This window comes from Pseudorca crassidens, chromosome X (assembly GCF_039906515.1).
Source record: "Pseudorca crassidens isolate mPseCra1 chromosome X, mPseCra1.hap1, whole genome shotgun sequence".
Taxonomy (NCBI): Eukaryota; Metazoa; Chordata; class Mammalia; order Artiodactyla; family Delphinidae; genus Pseudorca; species Pseudorca crassidens.
The window spans coordinates 33,654,076-33,679,866 of NC_090317.1; the positions used below are offsets into that span (position 1 = coordinate 33,654,076).

General features: G+C 35.2%; 1 protein-coding gene, 1 non-coding gene and 1 pseudogene across 2 annotated transcripts in view; all 3 read right to left on the reverse strand.

Annotated features, from left to right (window-relative positions):
• Positions 1-25,791, reverse strand: part of HTR2C (5-hydroxytryptamine receptor 2C) — a 258,251-nt gene that overhangs the window by 165,378 nt on the left and 67,082 nt on the right. The gene's annotated exons all lie outside the window — the stretch shown is intronic.
• Positions 4,262-4,368, reverse strand: LOC137217745 (U6 spliceosomal RNA). The gene has a single exon (XR_010940246.1). It is a non-coding gene; the product is annotated as a U6 spliceosomal RNA (small nuclear RNA).
• LOC137216597 (ferritin light chain pseudogene) overlaps positions 11,318-25,791 on the reverse strand; it is a 36,390-nt pseudogene continuing 21,916 nt past the window's right edge.

Sequence of the window (25,791 nt, forward strand, 5' to 3'; positions counted from 1 at the left end):
CTTGTAGTTAAATGAGGTTTGCCCTCCAAGGAGAAGACGAAAGCAATCAGTACTTCATTGAGATATTATACACTGGTAGTTTTCCCAGATGACTTAAGTTTAAGGCATCAGCTTATCAAAATATCAATATTTTCGGATCTGTTCCCTCCTTTCCTCTTGGCCCTCATCAACTTTTGTCTAGACTATTCCAATAGTCTCCACATAGTTCCCCTTGCCTCTAGATTCTTACTTGCTCCAATTCTTCTCAATATTGCCATTATAGCTTAATTCCTGTGTGAGATGTGATCATGTTATCCATCAGCTCAAGAAATCTATATTAACCACAGAATAAAGTCCAAACAAAATTTTTAGCCCTTCACAAAATTCCCAAAGCCTATTTCTCATTTCCACCGTCAATAGTGGCCCTGCAAACACACAACAAATGCACACATGCACACACATCTAACACAAATCATAATATATTTCTTGAATGTGTCAGGCACTTTCACTAGTCTATACCTTTATTATTACGGAGAGGAAATCAAATACAATTGCTCAGTATTTTAATTAAATTAAGGAGATCAAACACTGAACTAGAGGAAGATTTTAAGCAAGCAAATCTCCCTCTTCTTCTAGCCCTTGAATTTCACACTCACCCACTCAGGCCACCTGTTATCTGACTAGTTTTTAGCTCAAAAGTAGATAATTCCAGAGCAGTCTTTTGATGGTTTTCTAAGGATTAAAAAAACTTCGTATAGAGCATATTCATTCTGTTCTAAAAGAAAAAAGCAAGCAAGCAAGCAAACGACTGAAAAACAGAGTATCATAGGGCAATAATAACAAATTACTTAAGCCCTTTTTTGGGGAGAAGTAATTTTCTACATTTCTATTTTAAAACTCTCATGAGTAATTCTTTCAGCAGTTAATAAATCCCCATGAAAGAAAAAAATCTGTATTGCAATTTAACAGTTGTCACACCTGTAGCTCACAATGAATTCTTTCTTTTCAAATGATTTCTTAGCAATGATTTTTCCAATGTGCATAAAAATGGAAATATTTTTGCATTTTGCAGCCCAAGTGGTCTTTTAATTTCCTTTTCAAAAGTGGGTCTTTTCTTCCCTCAGAAAGCAGAAGTGGAACACATTTCTATTTTCAGCATGGAACAATGGCTATGGGCAATCGAAGGTGATTATATCACAAGATTAAGGAGAATTCTGAATGTTAGAGAGCAAGCCTTTTTGCTTAGTCATTTTGGTAGATTAATCAATTTCATTTATATATGTATTTTCATGTATGTGTTAGACACCCACAGACAAAACTTACAATTACAGGCAAATGATTTTCAGAGTTAATATTTACCTACTCACTATTAGATATGGTTATCAAAACAACCCTTAAAAACTGTAAAAATCTCTCAACATTGCAATAATTGTTCATATTTTTTCGCAACTTTTATTCCTTTGAATTTTTGTCCAAAGAAATGATCAAGATGTCAGGGTTTAAACTATTTCTATGTCTGGCCTCTTGGGAAGCTAAAGCAACTATTTCAGGTCATCACATGTTATTCGATGACTCATTTTTTCACTGTACTACAACAAACTCCAGGGAATAAAAGGAATAATGTAAATACCAAAGATCCTTAAACTGGAACTGTCAAGGAGAAAACATAAAATAACCTTTCAACAAGCATGTGTTAAACTAAGTATAACACATGAAGAGAAAATTAGACTGTGCCATTCCACGGGTCCCTTTCTACTCTTGAGCCTATAAATATAGATTGATTACCTCTTTGGTATTCCTTGGAATTCTCCCATTAATGTAAACGACAGATTAGATATTTGAATAAAAACCAGAACAGAAGACTTATGCATTTTAGAAAGATGTGCAACTATAAGCATTGAAGTTAAAAAAACAAAAAGAATTTAACCAGAAATTGTGTCACCAGACTATTCCAACTTAACAAAGTCAACTTGTTTTGAGGTTAATTTGTCTAATATTTATAAGAAGGAATATTTTTGTACCTATATCACATATATACAACCTTTTAAACTGGCTAACCACAGATGTATTAAATAATACAGAATATTTGCTGCTGAATATATAAGCTTTTCTCATAATTATGCCACTAGATTATTTATAATACATCTATGTTGAAGAAAATGTTAATGTAATATTTAGAAAGCCACTAGTTTGCTTGTTTTGTAGGCACAATGTAGGAGCAAAAGGCAGCAACTGGCACAGTGCCTCCTATGTTTAGCTGTAATCAGACGAAGTGTAGTTCCATATTTTTCTAAAGTTTAGGTAAGTATGATTTTGCGCTCAGGGTCCATTGTGAACAGAGTATGAAACTGTAAAATAGGATCTAAGATCTACCACTTTCTTAGACCTCAGTAATGAATAGAGTATCAAGAAGATTATCTGGTAGACAGCAGAGTTTAAAGTCAGAAAACATGGGTTCTAGAACCACCCCTGCTTTTAAGTCACTGCTTTTGACTTTAGGCAAAACACTCCCTCATAACTTAATCACACATCTGTTAAGTGGGTATAATAACTGTCCCACTACTGGGGGGCTCAAATGAAATAATAGACGTAATTTTTTAAGGATAAGACACTATGTAATATAAAGTATCTCTTATTGTGCTGTACATTTTGACTTAAGAACATTGATCAGCCTTGAGTACTTACCACAAATACATTATTTCAAATTCTTTGATTTAGGATTTGGAAAAATATGGGCAGAAACACAATGAGAAACTTGTTTGAAGTGAGAAAGCAGATAAGAAAAAGGGGTGTTAGAAGATACATTTTTCCTTTTTTTTCCTGCCTACTGCAGACTTAGAGAAAAAAAATTCTTGAAAACGTCTCACTGTAAAAACAAAAAAAAAGTCACTACGAGTTCAGCAGTTTCCCTGAAAAGTTTGTTGTTTAACAGGAGAAATGGTGGCTCTTGGAGTGTTTCAAATTCTAAATGTTGCCATAGAAACACAGCTTCAGACACTGGATAGAATGAACCGTACGCCACTCTTTCGTTTTTTTTTTTCTGGTAAGGATTTTCTTAGGAGTATATCTTGGAAAAACTAGACTATGAAATAGGTGGAAAGACACGTTATGAAGCTCTTTGTTGGGTCATGACTGCAGAGCCTGGATCTTGTTTAACCCACAAACACATTTGTTCATGTGTTAAAAGGTGTCTGTGCACTGCCCTGAGGAGCTACTGTCGGGAAAAACACAACTACTGAGAACAGAGCTATTCTCCCTACTGCCCATAACAAGCTGGGAGTTCAAAAACTTATCAAATATAGCCTCGAAGCAGCCAGAGGCTAATGTGTTTTCTTATTAGAATATATTATAGGGCTTCCCTGGTGGTGCAGTGGTTAAGCCCCCAATGCAGGGGACACAGGTTCGAACCCTGGTCCAGGAGGATCCCACATGCCACAGAGCTGCTGGGCCCGTGCACCACAACTACTGAGCCTGCGTGCCACAAGTACTGAAGCCTGTGCACCTGGAGCCTGTTCTCCCCACGTACCGCAACTAAGAGTGGCCTCCGCTCGCTGCAGCTAGAGAAAACCCGCGCACAACAACGAAGACCCAACACAGCCAAAAATAAATAAGTAAATAAAATAAATTTATTAAAAAAAGAATATATTATAATATAATGTATTATTAATGTAAGTATTTTGAGAGATCTGGAGACAGAAAATTTTAGTTATAGAAGTAAAAGGTTTGAGACTCCTTTTGGTCTTTGTGGCAAAAAAATTTCCAATGTTTTAAGATATCACATTATTTCCATTGCTTATAAACAATATACATATATAGCATATAAAATTTGAGAAACAGAAGAGAAAGAATATAAAGATCCCAAGTGATTTTAACGCTCATATATAACGACTTTTAAACTTCTGTATATTTTCACATAGATGAAATAGAAAATGTATCATTTCATAGCCATATTTTTCTACTTAATATTGAGATTTTTCACTGAAAATAAAACCTCACATTGCCATATGATGCCAGATAGTCTATAATAAGAATAGTAGAATTCAAGAATATCGAATGCCAAATGATGAATGTGTTTCTCCTTTTCTGAATTTATTTGCATGTCCTCCATTAAGGATGGAGATCCTGAGAAGAGGCAGTGGCCAAAAGGCTTTTTTGAGTTTATATGAAGGAAAAGGTGAGTTGTAACAACCTTAGATTTCTTAATGTTGCTTTCAAAATCTTGGTTTCTTTAGCTTAATATCACATACGTCATTTTTTTTTTTTTTTGCAGTCCAAAGGTATTGAAAACACGGATTGCTTCATGAATTTGTGTGTCATTCTTGCGCAGGGGCCATGCTAAGTGTCTCTGTATCATTCCAACTTTAGTATATGTGCTGCTGAAGCGAGTGCTCATATTTGTCAAATTTATCAATCATATATTTTCCATCAAATCCATTAAAATAGTCATAGGAATATAAAGATACAAATAAAGTTTAAAATAAAAATTTGAATAATTTAGTGAAATAATTTATCTCTTAGTGTTTTTGTTTTCTTGGAATTTACTATTTAATATAAGGTTTACCCCAAACTGAAGTTAATTTCTAATTAATTCAGGTCAGTAAAGTGAGATTCAGTGAGTTATTACCTTAGGCCAATTATAGTTCTTTGGCAACCTAAAGAGTTAATATAGCTTTCAAGTTTGTCTACTTGACAACTGGGAAAGAGCTTTTGCCCTGAGAATATCTGGCTCACTAATGGAGAATCATAGAATTTTTAAAGCCCAATTATGCATGGGGAAGCAGCACTTTAAATCCTGGTGATCTTAAGGGTGCAATCAGATAAGTCTCCTGATCCATATTAATCTTGTTATAGTTAAATGAAAATAACCTGCCTTCATAGCTATGCTGTTCATGTTTCATTTAATAATGAAAATTTAAGGCAGGAAACACTGACCAAACGATGTAGTCAAGAACAGAAAATTGTAACACAGTCTAATAATCTCAATTTCTGCCTATTAACTTTAATACATATGTGTACATATGGCTGCCATTTTTCCAAAGTCATATTTGAAAATCCACAGAATACGTGTATGCGCCTCAATTTGAGGCTGTTTGTATATGTTGTGAATATTGTTAATGTAGATATTAGCTGTAGCTATTTAAAACTATGTATGTAATTATATTATTTCATTTAATCTTTGCATCAAAGCTTAAAATGGGTTATCCCCATTTTAAAGGTGAGAAATACTTATTTTACAGGAAAGCTAAGTAAATTGCCCAAGGTCATATAGCTAGCATATTCCTTTAAAAATTATTTTGTATAAATAAATGCTTATGCGTGAAGTTACTTAATCCAAAATATAAAATGGAATTGAAATTTTTAAGTGATTTTATCCAAGTGATGTGAAATATTATTTTACAGTGTATTTCAGATAAATTTAATTCTGTAGTCCAAGTTACTCTACTTCTAAGATTTAACACTTCTCTCTTATAAAGGTAAATGCTCCCAAAGAGTGTTTTGTTTCTTGTTTTTTGTTTGCCTATGTCTAACAGAACCCTGACATTTTCATTTCTGTACTTTAGAAAGGAAAAGGTAAATGTTTGGGTACTGTCATTGCTCATTTTCTATGAACAGGCTCTATAACAAGTGCATATTAGACTCATTCTCAAGTATGTTACAAGTGAATACAACTATCTATACAGATCTTCCTTAACTTACAATGGTGTTATGTGCCCAAACCCATAGTAAGTTGACAATATCGTAAGTCAAAAATGCATTTAATACACCTAACCTAATACATCTAACCATAACTTAGCCTAGCCCACTTTAAACATGCTCAGAACACTTACATTAGCCTACAGATGGGCAAAATCATCTAACACAAAGCCTATTTTATAATAAGGTGTTGAATATCTCATGTAATTTATTGACTACTGTACTGAAAGTGAAAAACAGACTGGTTGTAAGTGTATCGGTTCTTTACCTTTGTGATCACATGCCTGACTGGGAGCTGCAGCTTGCCCAGCATCACGGGAGAGTATCATACTATATTCTGCTAGCCCAGGAAAAGATTACAATTCAAAATTTGAAGTATGGTTTCTACTGAATTTGTACCACTTTTGCACCATCAGTAAAGTTGAAAAAAATCAATAAGTTGAACCACTGTAAGTTGAGGACTGTCTGTACTTTTAAAGAGACGGTAATAGTATCTGAATATTTTTTTACTTTCCAATGAACCGTCAACTATGAATAATGGTAATGCCTGAGCCCAATACTGTGCATGCCAAATTCTTAAAAATATGGTCCCTGTCAATAATGTCAATGACTAGCATTGAATAATTCTAATGATCAAAGAAATATTCTAAAAGTTTTATGGTATTTCAAAAGATCTACACATTATGGAATGTGACAATGTCTAAGCCATCATAGATCAGCTTAACAACTGCAGAAATAAATACAATATTGTTGTACGACATCAATCACGATGGAAATGTAAAAATAGCTGAATTAACAGTTAAAGTCAAATCCAAAGCAGTCTAAATGCTGCAAACCCGAATCTTCTGAATTTTTAGTCTATTGATTAAAAAGTGCAAGATACCAGTAATGCAGCAAAATGCTCATTTTAATATTTGTTACTGAGATTAACAATAATTTTTATGTAATTTGGGGATTGGGCATCTGGGATCTGAAAACAAGGCATATAATTATATTTACATATAATTGCTTTTGTCATTTTAATTAGATTTTCACTTAATTTTTTTTTTTTTTTTTTTTTTTTTGCGGTACGTGGGCCCTTCACTGTTGTGGCCTCTCCCGTTGTGGAGCACAGGCTCCGGACACGCAGGCTCAGCGGCCATGGCTCACGGGCCTAGCTGCTCCACGGCATGTGGGATCTTCCCGGAGCGGGGCACGAACCCGCGTCCCCTGCATCGGCAGGCGGACTCTCAACCACTGCACCACCGGGAAAGCCCAGATTTTCACTTAAATTTATCTGAAATTGATGAAATTTATTTGTCAAGAACCATTCATAAATTTCAGTAAAGAAAGCACTCTAGAATTTTTTCCATCAGTGAATACCAGTGGGCATACATGAATATTTAAATGTAAATCTTCAGCTTGATTTCCCCCATGGTGTGTTAAGAACTGTATAGAAACAGTTTCACAAAGTGGAAGATATTGGATATGTCCTAATTAAAATCATTGACCAAAAAATATCAAATAAAGGCCATAAGTCCGATGATGAGGCTAGTCCATGGTTTACATGGCATGCCACCATGCATATATATAGATAACCAAGAATAGATGATTCACTGAATGCATCCAGTAATTTTATTTATTTTTTTACATCTTTATTGAAGTATAATTGCTTTACAATATTGTGTTACTTTCTGCTGTATAACAAAGTGAATCAGCTATATGTATACATATATCCCCATATCCCCTCCCTCTTGTGCCTCCCTCCCACCCTCCCTATCCCACCCCTCTAGGTGGTCACAAAGCACCGAGCTGATCTCCCTGTGCTACGCAGCTGCTTCCCACTAACTATCTATTTCACGTTTGGTAGTGTATATATGTCAATGCTACTCTCTCACTTCGTCCCAGCTTACCCTTCTCCATCCCCATGTCTTCAAGTCCATTCTCTACTTCTGCGTCTTTATTCCTGTCCTGCCCCTAGGTTTATCAGAACCATATTTTTTTTAGATTCCATATATGTGTGTTAGCATACGGTATTTATTTTTCTCTTTCTGACTACTTCCAATAACTTTAAATAGAAATACATTTTAAGTCCATTCTTTATTCAGGTCTGTTCTCCAGTTAAACTCATACATTAATTATAAAAAACAGACTACTTTTGTGTAAGAGAAGAATATTTTGGTCCTGAATACATTTTATTCAGGCAAAGTGCCTAAAAGCAAACACATGGCCAACTCATAATAACAGTCTGTGGGTTTGCTTGCAAGGGTATTAATCATCGACCTGCCACAAATGTATATATTTAATGATAAATTTAATATACTGCATAAATTTCAGTTTTGGTCAATACAGAGTCATTATACACAGTGAATCCACATTGTTAGATTAGTAAACACCATAAGATGTGTTATTGCATGCTAGGCTGAGAAGAAAAATATCAATTATCTTTTAACTGTACAACTGTTTAACTGCTTATTTCAGGGTAAGTATGCACTGCTTTGGGGCAAAGGTCAGTATGATATTTACATAGTTAATAAAGACCAAACACAAAAGAATGATTTCTGAGCATAAAAATGGAAAACTTTATGCCATAAATTGCTAAAGGAGGTATCTCAGCTTTGCTGTGTACAAGCTGTATATCTTGGGCCAGTTATTTAACTTCTATGTGATTATTTCCTTATCTTTTAAAAGAGTAGCAAAACTTATCATAAAAGGTTGTTAGAAGAGATAGTGAAAAATGCATGTAATACTCTTAGAATGATTCTGAGCTTACAGTAAATGTTCAATGAATGTGAGCTGTTATCAGTGCACAACACTCCTAGTTTATTGCACAAAAGTATTCTTTTAACTCATTGCTTAAAGGGTAGAAATGTATGTATTCATCAATAAAATAGTTAACTATATCCTTTCAAAAGTACTACTCAAAAGTAAATTCTAACTAAAAGTCTCTTTAAAAAACTGTTTGACTTGGTTCCCAGTACGCAGAGAAGAAATGAAAGTTGCATGGAAAATTTTGTAGCTCAGAGGTTCAACTAATTCATCTGTAGGTTAGGAGAGTCTGGAAATAACCAATTATTGTTATGCCAAGGTCACCATTTATTTTTTCTCTGCAAAGAAAACTTTAAAGAGAAAAGATATAATCTTGTTTGGCAAGTACTGAACGGGAAGAGTTGAAACCAGCGGTTTTTTAAAATTGAAGTATAGTTGACTTGCAATATTATATTAGTTTGAAATCGGTATTCTTAGTAAGCTTAATTTGTTCAATGGCATGGCTCATACTGGCTTACCTGATGATGATTATACTCAATTAAATGACTCATAATTCATCTGATCACCAAAATTCTAATTAATAGACAAAGTGGGCTTAGTAATGGCTTGGGCACTATTACATAAATCACCAGGGAATTAGGCTTTATGTTTTTCTACTCCAATAAAAGAGCTCTAATATACCAACCTGATCATCAAATTAAAGTAATATTTCACATGCTGAGAGAACTCTAATTTATTACCAGAAAATTATTTATGTGTGAATATAATTCTTAGCTTAATTTGAAAGATTTAAAACCACCGTATGATTGCTATCCTTTTTATCAGTTTTTACGGTGACATCTTACCTATTAAAATGCACTTTATAAAATAAAAGACCTGTTGAAAGGAAATGGAGTGCAAAAAGGCTCTTCTATATATCAAAAATTGACACAAATATAGAAAATATACTATAACGCAAGCATAACACAAGCATCTTTACTTTTGACCTCTCTAAGTCATTTGAAAGAAAATATCTCTTCATGCCCTGTACATCAGCAGTACCATTACCCTTCAAAAATTACTTGGTTTAGAAAATAGCCTGAACTATATCATATATATGTATATGTTTTATTGAAGTAGAAGTTAATTTTTGGTCTTAAATATGTAACTTTACTTGAAATAGCTAAATGATTCCAAAGAACTATTGTGACTGTATAATCTCCCTTCCATTTTGAATTTTAGATCCTCCCAAGCAGAAGGGTTATAAGAGCATCTTTATGAAATATTATAGGCAAAGAAAAATCATTCCTGGTACTCATTTTTATGATTATATTACTGTTTCAATGGTTATGAGATATGCACTTTGCACCTACACAGTAGAATGACACTGGATTTAGAGTATTTGCAAGAAGGAAGTGTATGGAGTGGAATTTACTTATTGGGGCACATGCTATAAAACCTACTTTTACTCCTATCTATGCCTTTTCAGGTTCTGCACCCACCTATCTTAAATTTAAATCTAGCTATAAATACACATCTTTTAAATAATTATAGAACTTTGGTCCTTCGGGGGATGGATTCCCACACAGAATTTCTGAGAGCTAAATACAAATTTTAAAAATTTTTTAAAAATGTGTGGGTGAGGTGTAAAAGTAAATCAGAGTACCTGTCATTTTGAATTAGATGATTAGTAATTAACTTCAGGTATTCTCAAAACGTGTTCACAAAGTACCTTCAAACCTATTGTGTAAGGCTCTTGCTAAGAGAATTTATTTTACTCTAAAAGGAGCATAGGTCAGGCATCTATTTTAGGAGGATAAACCCATTATCAGTCTCATTCTGGAAACATAAGGCAATATCTTGTACAAAGGAAAAAGTACTGAGAAGGAAAAAAATCATAGGACTTGTCATTGAGAGTCTATTATGTTGATATTAAAACCCTTTCATTATTTACTATGTTTAGTAAATCTAATGTATGTTTGTATTGTGGATATATGCATATATTGCTCTTCAGTGTCAGTGAAGCAGAAGTTTTAGTATGTCCTCTCTTCCAAGACATGGGCAGATATAGGTGATATGTTTTACTAGAGGAAAGTAAATTTTTCCATACATAAGAAGAAAGTATGTAAATGAATTTAGCTAAAATTATTGGAATGCAAACATTTAAAAAGTTTGTGTATGTCTAGAAATGTTTAAACACCCCATAATATGTCATTGCCTATCAGTAAAGGTCATGTGTCTGGCTCATAATCAGGACACACAGTCTGACTCCTTCCATAGCTGCCTTGGGTCTGTGACACACATTTGGAAGAGAGCCTGTGTGCAATCTGTGGTCACAACACTGAGAAAAGCTAATTGGGTCCAATTTGGTTACTTGGCTTCCTAGAAATTAATGCTGCATTTGACTTCAATGCCATCTAGTTCCACAGCTCCAGTTTCACCTTCAGTTGCCTCAACATATGATAAATAACATAAATATTCTCATAAGGTTTCCAAAGTCCAAATTACTCCTATTTTCATTTAGTTTAGACTCCTCAAAATACAAGTCAGTATATATTTTATAGTATCAATATATCTTTTATAGGACACTGGAAGGAAAGAGTAAGCTTTGAGTGTTGGATTGAGGAATAAACAAATAAGTTAGCTTCCTAACATAGATGCCTGATCTTTGCTCCTTTTAGATTAATTCAATAATTCAATTGTTTATGCCAGATTACAAATAGGTTCAGTAACTAATACTAAAAAAAAAAATGAGACACAACTAAAGAAATCCTCTTCTCCAAAATTTACTTGTCTTATTCTCAAGGTCTCAGGAAAACAAAGACAGAAACCAAGTATCCTTTCACAGAGAGCAGAATTAAAGTCATGTGTAAATAATTGGGGGTTTTTTGCTGCAAAAAGCTTTATTGTTTCCATTTGGTCCAAGGCTTGGGCGAGGGCCCCAGGGTGGTTACAAAGCCCTAGTGGCTGCAGAGACTGGCTTCAGGCAGAAGCCCTGACACCAGGGCGGCTCCTCAAAGGCCTCTGGGCTCTGGAGGCTCCTAGTTGTGCTTGAGGGTGAGCCTTTCAAAGAGATACTGGCCGAGCCCAGCCTGGGACCAGCCAGCCTGTGGAGGTTAGTCGGGTGGTCGCCATCTGCTTGATGAGTTTCAGCTGCTCCTGCAGGAAGCGGCTCTCCAGGAAGTCACAGGGGTACGTGTCTGCGGGCAGAACTCAGGGCTTGCAGGCCCTTGCGCAAGGGCCTGGCTCAGGCTCTTCTCCATGAGAATGGCGGCTTCCATAGCGTCCTGGGTTTTACCCCACTCATCTTGGGACGGCTTCTGCACGTCCTGAAAGAAGGTAGTGTCGTGGCACTGGTTTTGCATCTTCAAGAGACTGTCAGTATCCTCATGCCTCTCCTTGGACAATTCGCAGAAAAAGTGGCCCATGCCGTCCCGAGCCACATCCTCGCGGTGGAAATAGAAGCCCAGAGAGAAGTAGGTGTAGGAGGACCCAGATGCAGGTTGACCAGGAGGTTGGCGGCGGCCTCCACCTCAGCGGAATAATTCTGAGGAATCTGGGAGCTCGTGGCTGATCAGTAATAAGGAGTTAAGCTCAAAAAATGGTGTTGGCTGGTCCCAAAAGCTGAGGATGGCTGAGTGGCTGTTTCCAAAAGCTGCGACTGGAAAAAAGGGTTGGAGGATGGTTGAGGCTGGAGCAAGGGGCGTCCCTGGGTCTGTTCTGTCCAAACACCATTGAAGCAAAAGACAGATCCGGGGGACAGCTGAATGCACTGTTGTAAGTAATACTTTATTGTTGTTCTCTAGGGATCTTTTATTGTTAAAAAGCAACAGATTCTATAAATGATAGTATTATTTTCAGATTAGCTCATAATCTACTATTTAGAATTGTTGCTTACAACTACAAATCAAAAACATACAATAGATTCACAAAACCAAAAAGAACATAAGTGTAATAGAACTGTTGCTTACAGGTTTGAATATATTAAGCCCCCCACAATGTGACATTGTTTTCCTCTATTTAGTAGAGCCCAGAGTTCACTTAAAACTCAAGAAACAAATGATTAATAGTTCAATGATACCATGAATTATAAAAATGTAAAACTATTAAATTATTTTCATAATTATATAGTGATAACAAGTAATGATTGAAGTAACTAGCAAAGGTCTTGCTGTAACCTATTTTAATAATAGATATCATTGAATACTATAGAATGTTTGAAATCATTGCTCAAGGTCAAATTAACAGTGCCCCATCATCTCACTTGTCTGTTCTGATATAATGTGACAGTCACATTGCTAAGAAATCTTGCATGATGCAAAAAACAATGTTTTCAAGGGAAAAAAAAACCTGGAGTTTCTAGTGAACAACATTATTGTTTCTGAAGGAATTTAGAGTATTTCCTAAACCCCATACTTTTCTTTTGTTTTTTACTTAATCATCCTCAATTTATGTCCATTCTGAATTAATGAAGTGTGACTAAAAATAGAGTTCAATGATTCTGATAATCCACAGACTATAGAGAATACTATAAATCCGAGCAGAAAATGAACATATAATGCAAGGATGTTGTAAGGGAGCTCTATTGTTTGCATTACTGCTTCAGTTACTAAGTAACATTTTAAGTAAAAAACAAACAAAAAACAACAACCAAAAAACCAGAATACAGTAAAAGGTTATTCAGGAAAAGTGTAGGGAAGTAATTTAGTTACTGTGCATTTTCTGAAATATAAACTGTACTTTAAAAATAAAGCTCTATGACAAATAATTTACCCAATGCATTTGGTATCCAATAGTATCCAATATTGCTATTCATTGAACTTAAGGTACTATCAAACTCCTTCAGAACATTTTAAAATTTGGCTGTACAATGGATTATACTTAAAAAATAATAATAGTTATGTGTATGTGTTAGGAAAAATAAAGCTCTAATGTAAATGACCTTAAAAATCACATCTACTAGAAGGAAAAAGAAACACAGTGTGTTCAATATTGATGTAAATAACCAAACACAAATCTCATATCTTGAATTGCTTCATGTTATTACAAAACCTAAAATGTAATTTTTGCTCAGAATTCAAGTTTTCGACTCATCCTACATAATATGGCACCTTGGTAACACTAATATGGTAAAACTAGATAATCGTAAAGAGAAATAAGATGATTGTTAGAAAGGTTGTTCTCTGAATAAACTTTAGAAAAACTATTTCTTAGATACTCAGTTTGCTTTTCATTTCAATTTCTCTAGAAAATTATGTTAGTGACTATTACATTTTATTATTTTTAGCAACATTCCTCACAACTATCTTTGAAGGTTGGTTAGCATGACTTACTCCATTTCTGCAGAGAGAGCTGAAGCAAAGAGAGCAAGCTCAGAACAGAATTGAGCTCAATACTCACAACTGTAGCTTGTGTTTTCAATCTGCTGCTTAGCCTCTAGGTCATTAGATCTTATATTTAATGTTTCCCCTGCCTTAGTATATTTAATTGATAACTGAACATGTTGCTTTGCCTACTATCACTATGAATCTTTTGTCAGCAGCATGAAACAGGCAAACATATCTCCTTATAAAAAGGTTTTAGTCCAAGAAATAATTAGGTTGTAAATGATAGGGATGGAAAAATGACAACTGTTACATCAGATAGATAAAGAATACATTTTAAGTAGAAAAATCTCTCTTAAGGAAAGGAGAAAATAATGTGTCATGGATACTAAAAAAAGAAAGAGACCTCTAGTTTCTTACAGGGTATATGTGCCAAGAAGAAAGGCATATCAAAAACTAAGCAAATATTTAAATTATATCTCAATAAGTCTGTTTGAAAATGAAACCACAAATTTACATGAAAATCAGCAAGAGGAAACAGAACATTTTTCAGCACTGTGGAAAACTTCACCTTAAGCTACAAATCAGCTTGAAGTACTTGGGTAAATTGAGATAACTTTCACAGCCAGTGGCAGCCATACAGGTGTATGTCAGAGGGGAAGAGATATACCTGTCTAGTCTCCACCGATCTCATGATTTGCCTAATTTCTGGGATGTCTACCTGATGCATAGGTTTGGTCTTTTGACATAAACTTCCTGTATGCCTGGACCTTAACTGCTGTCAGTATTCATAATGTGCCTAATCAGAGATTTTCCTGGTTGGTTACTAATTAGGACCTTAGTAAATTGCCTGCCTTGTCCCCTCCTGATCTCATGTGATTCTTCTTCCTAGAGAGTCCTACCTGCTGAGACAAAGATTCAACCTATCCTTCTGGCTCAACTGATAAAAATACATTCAAGGTAAGTTGACTTATTGTCTTCCTGTTTATCTTCTGAAGAAAGGCCAACCTAGTAAATAAATAATTAAAAGCAAACACAGGTTTGTTAGAAACACTTTTCCCTCACTCGATGGTGGTTAAATTTGGAAGATAGCCTTGCTGTTTCAGAGATCTTAGCATCATATAAAACCAATTCACCAAAAGCACAAGCAAAACAAAAACTACAAGGAGATGGAAATGATTTTTTTAAAAATGTGTGTTTGGTTTTTGTTGACTCATCTGAGAGATTTGGATGAAAATTGCAAGCATAGATTTCAGTTGTTTTTGATCCTCTTGTCATATTTTCACTCAAAGCTTCACACGGAATGCAACTACGTATCTGCTATGGTCTGAATGTGTCGTGTGAAAATTCATAGTACTTTTTCATGTGAGTAGCCCCTCTTATACTTCGGACATTTACATTAGGCATCATGATGTTCCTGTTACTTATGCAAGTACTTTACAATAAAAGGCAATACTATTGTACACATTTTATTTTAGGTTGATTTTTCTTCCTAAATCCATGTGATTCCTCACTTATTCCCAAAACAAAATATAGTGTCTGATTTGTTGACAATTTTTGTTGGCAATTTCAAAAAGAATAAGAGGTGATATCCTACTGGCAAGATTTTTACCTAGTCTGTTATTTAATAGACTAGGTGAGTTACTACTACTCACAGTTGGTCCACTCAATGACCAGCAAGCTACCGTGCAGGACACCCTATGCCAAACAGCTAGCAAGACAGGAACACAACCCCACCCATTAGCAGAGAGGCTGCCTAAAATCATAATAAGGTCACAGACACCCCAAAACACACCCCCAGACGTGGACCTGCCCACCAGAGAGACAAGATCCAGTCTCATCCACCAGAACACAGGCACTAGTCCCATCCACCAGGAAGCCTACACAACCCACTGAAACAACCTTAGCCATTGGGGGCAGACACCAAAAACAACGGGAACACGAACCTGCAGCCTGCAAAAAGGAGACCCCAAACACAATAAGTTAAGCAAAATGAGAAGACAAAGAAACACACAGCAGATGAAGGAGCAAGGTAAAAACCCACCAGACCAAACAAATGAAGAGGAAATAGGCAGTTTACCTGAAAAACAGAGTAATGATGGTAAAGATGATCCAAATTCTTGGAAATAGAATGGAGAAAATACAAGAAATGTTTAACAAGGACCTAGAAGAACTAAAGACCAAACAAATAATGATGAACAGCAAAATAAATGAAATAAAAAATTCTCTAGAAGGAATCAATAGCAGAATAAATGAGGCAGAAGAACGGATAAGTGACCTGGAATATAAAGTTGTGGAAATGACTACTGCCAAGCAGAATAAAGGAAAAAAAATGAAACGAATTGAGGACAGTCTTAGAGACCTCTGGGACAACATGAAATGCACCAACATTCGAATTATAGGGGTTGAAGAAGAAGAAGAGAAAAAGAAAGGGTCTGAGAAAATACTTGAAGAGATTATAGTTGAAAAGTTCCCTAATATGGGAAAGGAAATAGTTAATCAAGTCCAGGAAGTGCAGAGTCCCATTCAGGATAAATCCAAGGAGAAACATGCCAAGACATATATTAATCAAACTATCAAAAATTAAATACAAGAAAAAATATTAAAAGCAGCAAGGGAAAAACAACAAATAACATAAAAGGGATTCCCCATAAGGTTAAGAGTTGATCTTTCAGCAGAAACTCTGCAAGCCAGAAGGGAGTGGCAGGACATATTTAAAGAGATGAAAGGATGAAACCTACAACCAAGATTATGCAATCCAGCAAGGATCTCATTAAGATTCGATGGAGAAATTAAACCTTTACAGACAAGCAAAAGCTAAGAGAATTCAGCACCACCAAACCAGCTTTACAACAAATGCTAAAGGACCTTCTCTAGGCAGGAAACACAAGAGGAGGAAAAGACCTACAATAACAAACCCAAAACAATTAAGAAAATGATAATAGGAACATACATATTAATAATTACCTTAAATATAAATGGATTAAATGCTCCAACCAAAAGACATAGACTGGCTGAATGGATACAAAAACAAGACTCATATATATGCTGTCTACAAGAGACCCACTTCACACCGAGGGACACATACAGACTGAAAGTGAAGGGATGGAAAAAGATATTCCATGCAAATGGAAATCAAAAGAAAGCTGGAGTAGCAATTCTCACATCAGACAAAATAGACTTTAAAATAAAGACTATTACAAGAGACAAAGAAGGACACTACATAATGATCAAGGGATCAATCCAAGAAGAAGATATAATAATTGTAAATATTTATGCACCCAACATAGGAGCACCTCAATACATAAGGCAAATGCTAACAGCCATAAATGAGGAAATTGAGAGTAACACAATCATAGTAGGGGACTTTAACACCCCACTTTTACCAATGGACAGATCATCCAAATTGAAAATAAATAAGGAAACACAAGCTTTAAATGATACAGTAAACAAGATGGACTTAATTGATATTTATAGTACATGCCATCCAAAACAACAGAATACACTTTCATCTCAAGTGCTCATGGAACATTCTGCAAGATAGATCATATCATGGGTCACAAGTCAAGCCTTGGTAAATTTAAGAAAGTTGAAATCGTATCAAGCATCTTTTCTGACCACAATGCTATGAGACTATATATCAATTACAGGAAAGAAAACTGTAAAAAATACAAGCACATGGAGACTAAACAATATGCTACTAAATAACCAAGAGATCACTGAAGAAATCAAAGAGGAAATCAAAAAATCCTAGAAACAAATGACAATGAAAACACGATGACCCAAAACCTAGGCAATGCAGCAAAAGCAGTTCTAAGAGGGAAGTTTATAGCAATACAATCCTACCTTAAGAAACAAACATCTCAAATGAACAACCTAACCTTGCACCTAAAGCAATTAGAGAAAGAACAAAAAACCTCCAACATTAGCGGAAGGAAAGAAATCATAAATATCAGACCAGAAATTAATGAAAGAGAAATGAAGGAAAGAGTAGCAAAGAGCAATAAAACTAAAAGCTGGTTCTTTGAGAAGATAAACAAAATTGATAAACCATTAGCCAGATTTATCAAGAAAAAAAGGGGAAAAACTCAAATCAATAGAATCAGATATGAAAAATGAGAAGTAACAACTGACACTGCAGAAATACAAAGGATCATGAGAGATTACTACAAGCAACTCTATGCCAATAAAATGAACAACCTGGAAGAAATGGACAAATTCTTAGAAAAGCACAACCTTCCAAGACTGAACCAGGAAGAAATAGAAAATATAAACAGACCAATCACAAGCACTGAATTTGAGACTCTGATTAAAAATCTTCCAGCAAACAAAAGCCCAGGACCAGATGGCTTCACAGGAGAATTCTATCAAACATTTAGAGAAGAGCTAACATGTATCCTTCTCAAACTCTTCCAAAATATAGCAGAGGGAAGAACACTCCAGGCTCATTCTATGAGGCCACCATCACCCTGATACCAAAACCAGACAAAGATGTCAGAAGGAAAGAAAACTACATGCCAATATCACTGATGAACATAGATGCAAAAATCCTCAACAAAATACTAGCAAATTGAATCCAACAGCACATTAAAAGGATCATACACTGGCCTTTCTCACCTTCTGAGATGGCCCACACTTTGTCTGTGGAGTGTGTTTCTCTCTAAATAAATCTACTTCTTATCTATCACTTTGTCTCTCACTGAATTCTTTCTGCGATGTGACATCAAGAACCTGAGCTTCATTAAGTTCTGAAACCAGGTGTGTGATCTCAGTTGGAAGACTGTGGGTTTTGGCCAGGTTTAAGTCCCAGCCTCATGGGTTCAAGTCGCAATCCAGGTTTTGGCCAGGTTCAAGTCCTGGCCATGTGGGTTCAAGTCCCAATCTGAGTTTTGGCTATGTTTGAGTCCCAGTCCAAGGTGCATGGTTTCAACTGGGTTATCTCCACCTTGTCCTTTTTTTTTTCTTTTTCTGGGGGGCCGAGCTGCACAGCATGTGAAATCTTAGTTCCCCCAACCAGGGATGGAACCCATGCCTGCTGTGGTGGAAGCGAGAAGTCTTTAGCCACTGGACCACCAGGGAAGTCCCTCCACCTTTGTCCTTGGCAAGACTATCTCACAATTCTTTAGAGGTAGAAGTTGCAGAAAACTGATAGTAATGCAAACAATTTCTGTCCATAGAAATACAAATTGTATCTAGTAAAATGCAAGTAATTGTAAACCTATGACTATTGCCCAGTTTTGCGTACATTTGCAAATTTATTTCGGCATCCCTATCTGACTGTGAAGGTGGTATGTTGAGTTCTTGTCTGAACTAGTTGTAATATCTTACTGGGTCCATGAAAAAAAAAAGGATCATACACCATAATCAAGTGGGGTTTACCCCAGGCATGCAAGGATTCTTCAATATACACCAATCAATCAATGTGATACACCATATTAACAAATTGAAGGAGAAAAACCATATGATCATCTCAATAGATGCAGAAAAAGCTTTCAGCAAATTCAACACCCATTTATGATAACAACCCTCCAGAAAGTAGGCATAGAGGGCACTTACCACAACATAATAAAGACCATATATGACAAACCCACAGCCAACATCGTTCTCAATGGTGAGAAACTGAAACCATTTCCACTAAGATCAGGAACAAGACAAGGTTGTCCACGCTCACCACTATTATTCAACATAGTTTTGGACGTTTTAGGCACAGCAATCAGAGAAGAAAAAGAAATTAAAGGAATTCAAATTGGAAAAGAAAAAGTAAAGCTGTCACTGTTTGCAGATGACATGATAGTATACATAGAGAATCCTAAAGATGCTACCAGAAAACTACTAGAGCTAATCAATGAATTTGGTAAAGTAGCAGGGTACAAAATGAATGAACAGAAATCTCTTGCATTCCTCTACACTAACGATGAAAAATCTGAAAGAGAAATTCTGGAAACACTCCCATTTACCATTGCAACAAAAAGAATAAAATACCTAGGAATAAACCTACCCAAGGAGACAAAAGACCTGTATGCAGAAAACTGTAAGACACTGATGAAAGAAATTAAAGACGATACAAACAGATGGATAGATATACCATGTTCCTGGATTGGAAGAATCAACATTGTGAAAATGACTCTACTACCCAAAGCAATCTACAGATTTAATGCAATCCCTATCAAACTACCACTGGCATTTTTCACAGAACTAGAAAAATAAATTTCACTGCTTTTATGGAAACATAAAAGGCCCCGAATAGCCAAAGCAATCTTGAGAAAGAAAAGCGGAGCTGGAGGAATCAGGCTCCCTGACTTCAGACTATACTACAAAGCTACAGTAATCAAGACAGTATGATACTGGCACAAAAACAGAAATATAGATCAGTGGAATAGATAGAAAGCCCAGAGACAAACTCACGCACATATGGTCACCTTATTTTTGTTAAAGGAGGCAAGAATATACAATGGAGAAAAGACAGCCTCTTTAATAAGTGGTGCTGGGAAAACTGGACAGCTACATGTAAAAGAATGAAATTAGAACACTCCCTAACACCATACACAAAAATAAACTCAAAATGGATTAAAGCCCAAAATGTAAGGCCAGACACTGTAAAACTCTTAGAAGAAAACCTAGGCAGAACACTCTATGACATAAATCACAGCAAGATCCTTTTTGACTCACCTCCCAGAGAAATGGAAATAAAAACAAGGATAAACAAATTCGACCTAATGAAACTTAAAAGCTTTTGCACAGCAAAGGAAACCATAAACAAGATGAAAAGACAACCCTCAGAATGAGAGAAAATATTTGCAAATGAACCAACTGACAAAGCATTAATCTCCACAATTTACAAGCAGCTCATGCAGCTCAATATCAAAAAAACAAACAACCCAATCCAAAAATGGGCAGAAGACTTAAATAGACATTTCTCCAAAGAAGATACACAGATTGCCAACAAACACATGAAAGAATGCTCAACATCACTAATCATTAGAGAAATGCAAATCAAAACTACAATGAGGTATTACCTCACACCAATCAGAATGGCCATCATCAAAAACTCTACAAACAATAAATGCTGGAGCGGGTGTGGAGAAAAGGGAACTCTCTTGCACTGTTGGTGGGAATGTAATTTGATACGGCCACTACCGAGGACAGCAGGGAGGTTCCTTAAAAAGCTAAAAATAGAACTACCATATGACCCAGCAATCCCACTACTGGGCATATACTCTGAGAAAACCGTAATTCAATAAGAGTCATGTACTACAGTGTTCATTGCAGCTCTATTTACAATAGCCAGGACATGGAAGCAACCTAAGTGTCTATCGACAGATGAATGGATAAAGAAGATGTGGCACGTATATACAATGGAATATTACTCAGCCATAAAAAGAAACGAAATTGAGTTATTTGTAGTGAGGTGGATGGACTTAGAGAGTCTGTCATACAGAGTGAAGTAAGTCAGAAAGAGAAAAACAAATGCCGTATGGTAACACATATATATGGAATCTAAAAAAAAAAAAAAAAGGTTCTGAAGCACCTAGGTGCATGACCGGAATAAAGACGGAGCGGTAGAGAATGGACTTGACGACACGGGGAGGGGGAAGGGTAAGCTGGGACAAAGTGAGAGAGTGGCGTGGACTTATATATACTACCAAATGTAAAGTAGTTAGCTAGTGGGAAGCAGCCGCATAGCACAGGGAGATCAGCTCTCTACTTTGTGATCACCTAGAGGGGTGGGATAGGGAGTGTAGGATGGAGACACAAGAGGGAGGAGATATGGGGATATATGTATATGTATAACTAATTCACTGTGTTATAAAACAGAAACTAATACACCATTGTAAAGCAATTATACTCCAATAAAGATGTTAAAAAAAAGAAAGATGTAACTTTATAATATCCACACCTATGTAAACAAAATTAAGCAAAATATTCAATAATTCTATGTACTTGTCAACATTCTGTATCATGAGTGTGATAAATATGAAATTAAGAAGTACTAAGTGAGGTATTAAAATGCCTTGTTATTTCAAAAAGCCAATCTCTTCATCTCGTATTCCCAGATAATATTGAAAAATTCTGCCACTCTTTTATTTCAGCATTTATTTTAGCCCCAAAGAGGAAGATAATTGCTGATAAAGAAAAATCAATATAGAATGAAGCAACATATTGGCTGTACAATACATAAAAATTCATTACATATGTTTAAACATTTTGAAATGGCTAGTTTGCAGTAAGATTCTATCTGAAAGGGCTGACAAGCTGACTACTATAGCATTGTAGATTAACTGGCAAATTGAACGTTAAAAAAGAATGAGACCTAGGGAAAGTAAGACTTGATCGATGTGTGTGTTTGCTTGGGAGATTTAAGTAAAAGTTAAGAAAAACCCACAGTTGGGCATTACAATAGTGGTCCCTAAACAGCTTAGGGATTTGAGAGTACTGGAAGCCAAAAGGACGGCAGAATATGGATAGATATGTGAGATATAGTTTTTTATAGATAGATTCCTTGGTAAGTGTTGAATACTGATTGATTTGAGAAGAATGAAAAAATTAAGTATATCTTATCTGCTGCTGTTACTGAGTCTCATGCTAGGTATCCTAGGAGATTATAGATGCTGTGAAGTCATACTCATAAACCTACTAGGTTTAAATGTACAAAACCTATTCTTTGAATCTCTAGTCTTGGCATTGGGTAATTAAGATATGCACAGAAAAACTCTGTATACTGAATACATTATTTTCATATTATTTAAACCTCTTTGGTAAACAAAGGAAACATTAGATCATAAAAATAAAACAATGAAGTACACACATATTGCAGTCTAGTCTTAATATTAGTTGGAAAGTAAATAGGCACAGAAGACCAAGATATTATCCATGAAATAAGAAATTAGGCAGTAAATATAATTGATAACTCAATTTCAAATAAAAACCTAACTCAAAATTTAAGAAATGAGTATATTCTGCAAGATAAAAAATAGAAGACTTCCCCCAGCACTGATTTGTTCTTCTAAACAAATTATTTTATGCAAGTTTGTTTTTCAGCATTCCTAGCTGACATTCTGGAGTAAAAATTATTTTTACTTTATAACACATATATACTCTCATTTCCCTTAAAATACATGTTACTTTGTGGAATAGTTTGTTGAGTGGTATAAGGGAATATGGCAGCATTTTTTTCATGTTCTCTCATACTGTTCAAATTAACCAGCAAAATATTTATTGTGTATTTACGTGCTGGCTTTATGAAAGAGTCAAATGAAATGAGTGACCTGATTCCTACCTACAAGGAACATGTAATTTAATTCTGTTGATAAACTACATATGAATAAAATAAAGTCCTAAACTATCTAGGGAAACAATCATAAGACAGGGTATGTATTAAAATAGTACTGATAAAACAGTACAAACAAGAAGTATAGTAGGAGTTTGGAGACAGAAGGCAGAATAACAGGTGCCCTATAAATGCCTGCTGAAAGGAACTAATTAATTCAGTCAGTAACATTTAATGAGAAACTACTGTATACTGATCTACATACTAGAAATTCAAAGATGAATAAATCCAGGGCTTTGCCAGTAGTAACCAAGAGATTTTAAGCCGAGGTACCTTGGTTTTTAGCCTAGATGCATTAGATGTTCAGAGCATGATTGACTGCTTCCCAAATCATCAATTAATTGGCAAGGGTCAATAGTTTTAAAGAAGGCATCAAAAGAAAAGAACAAGCTTTTAGCTTATTCTTCAGGAGTTCTAAGCTATAGTTATCAATAATCAGTTTTTTTTCATGGAAATTATGAACTCTAAAAATATGAAAGTGAAATAAAATAATTACCTCCCCTGAAGAATTTGATTAGGTGGATCATGATGTATAAAAACATATTCATGCCTGCTCTAGACAAACTGTATCCTAAGGGAAGTAGACTTATCACATTAAAACAGATTTCTTCTATTCATTAAAATTGGTTACTTGTTAATATCACTTAATACTTTCCATATTACTTGTAGTTTATAAAAATGCATTTTCAGGCTGCATTGCTGAATTTGCATGAATTATTTATAAAGCAGAAAAGTTTTGCCCATATTCTTATTATCACAGGTTTTGTGCATGTAACCTGCTATTGATTGCCAGCAAATAAGGATTTAAACAATTAAAAATGAAGGGTAATTTAGGTAAATACCCTAAAACATCAATGGTCTTTAAAAACATAAAATATCACATGAATGAATTTTTTTTTTTTTTTTCCGTATGTGGGCCTCTCACTGTTGTGGCCTCTCCCGTTGCGGAGTACAGGCTCTGGACGCGCAGGCTCAGCGGCCATGGCTCACGGGCCCAGCCGCTCCGCGGCATGTGGGATCTTCCCGGACCAGGGCACGAACCCGTGTCTCCTGCATCAGCAGGCGGACTCTCAACCACTGCGCCACCAGCGAAGCCCTGAATGAATATTTTTTAGATGATTTTTTTTTCTGGTTCCATTCCATCCTTATTTTGAAATGAAAGAGCAATCAAGTTATGGGAAATGTATGAAAATATTTCTATTTTAAACTAATTTATTAAAAATAAGGAAGTGTGACAAAAGACATAGCAACTAATTGAATTATGCTGAAGATACATGCCTCTCAATTTCATTGAGCTGCAGCTATTTATTTATAAGATTGTTTCATAATCACAACTTGAAAATTCATTTCTGGAGTTAAGACTATCTCACTGTAAACATTATTTATTTATTATTTTATTATTATGTAATATTCATTTCTTGAGATAACTTAGGCCTTTTCCTTACCAAGTTAAACATGATATAAGTATATTTAATTTTTTGTTTCTTTTTCCCAGATGCCCTTTTCAAGGCAAGATGTCTTTTGACCAAATTGAAATTAAATGAAATTGTCAGTGTGTTAACTTTTCAAACTATATGACCTGATACAATTTGACTATATCTAAAAATGACTTCAGAAAAAATATTCATTTCCATGAGAAGGTTTTGTATAAGGTCTATGATAATGGATGGCTATTTCAAACAGAATATTTTCATATTAGATAATTTTTGCTCAATTTCAAATCTATTCCAGAAAAAAAAATTACCTGATATTACCTGACACTTGACTCAACTTTAGCAAACGCTTTCTAAGCAATGCTTGAGATATATGTATATATATATATATATATATATATATATATATTCTCTCTCTGTCTCTCTGTCTCTCTCTCTGTCTCTCTTCTTTTTTAGACTACAGGGAGTTAAAGGTAAAGCAAAAGAGAACTTGACTCAGTGGAAATAGGAATTTATTGCATTAAGAAGTTAATGGATATATCCATTCCTTTGTAACCAACTGTGTTAATGATAGTTACAAAATAAATGAATAAATGGATCAATGGGTGATTAAATGAGAATTCTTTTTTCTTCATGTTGAAGCAATACCTTAGGAAAAACACTGTGTAAAAGCAGAGAGGACAGGAATAAATTTGGAGATTAAATTAAACTAATTATTTTTCTCTCCATCTTTAATTTCTCCAGTTAAACAATAAGCAGGGAGACAAAGCATCCAAGAGTAACAAAGTTAGCATATAAAACAATGATAGGTGATTCTGAGATAAAAAGTTCAGAAAAGATAATAGAGAAGCTCAGAAAATATCTGGGACAGTTCAAAAGTATATACAGTAGCAGAAATCAATCAAATGGATGAAACAATGAGATAATTCATTTTCTTGTACAAAGTGAGCTAAATGAAGGTAAGTTGGCTGAAATTACCATGCAAACAAAAAGTAAATGCATATTTGAAATAATAATGAAAATATGAAGAAAGCCAGGATGGAAATAATCAAAATAAGTGTGCTATGATTCAGCAAGTTATTTCTGTAACCTTAATTAGCAGGTCAATTCAAATGAGCAGGTCAATTCAAACCACTGGTGGCGCAGTGGTTGAGAGTCTGCCTGCCGATGCAGGGGACACGGGTTCATGCCCTGGTCCGGGAGGATCCCACATGCCGCGCGGCGGCTGGGCCCGTGAGCCATGGCCGCTGAGCCTGCGCGTCCGGAGCCTGTGCTCCGCAAAAAAAACTTGGGAAGGTACAGTATT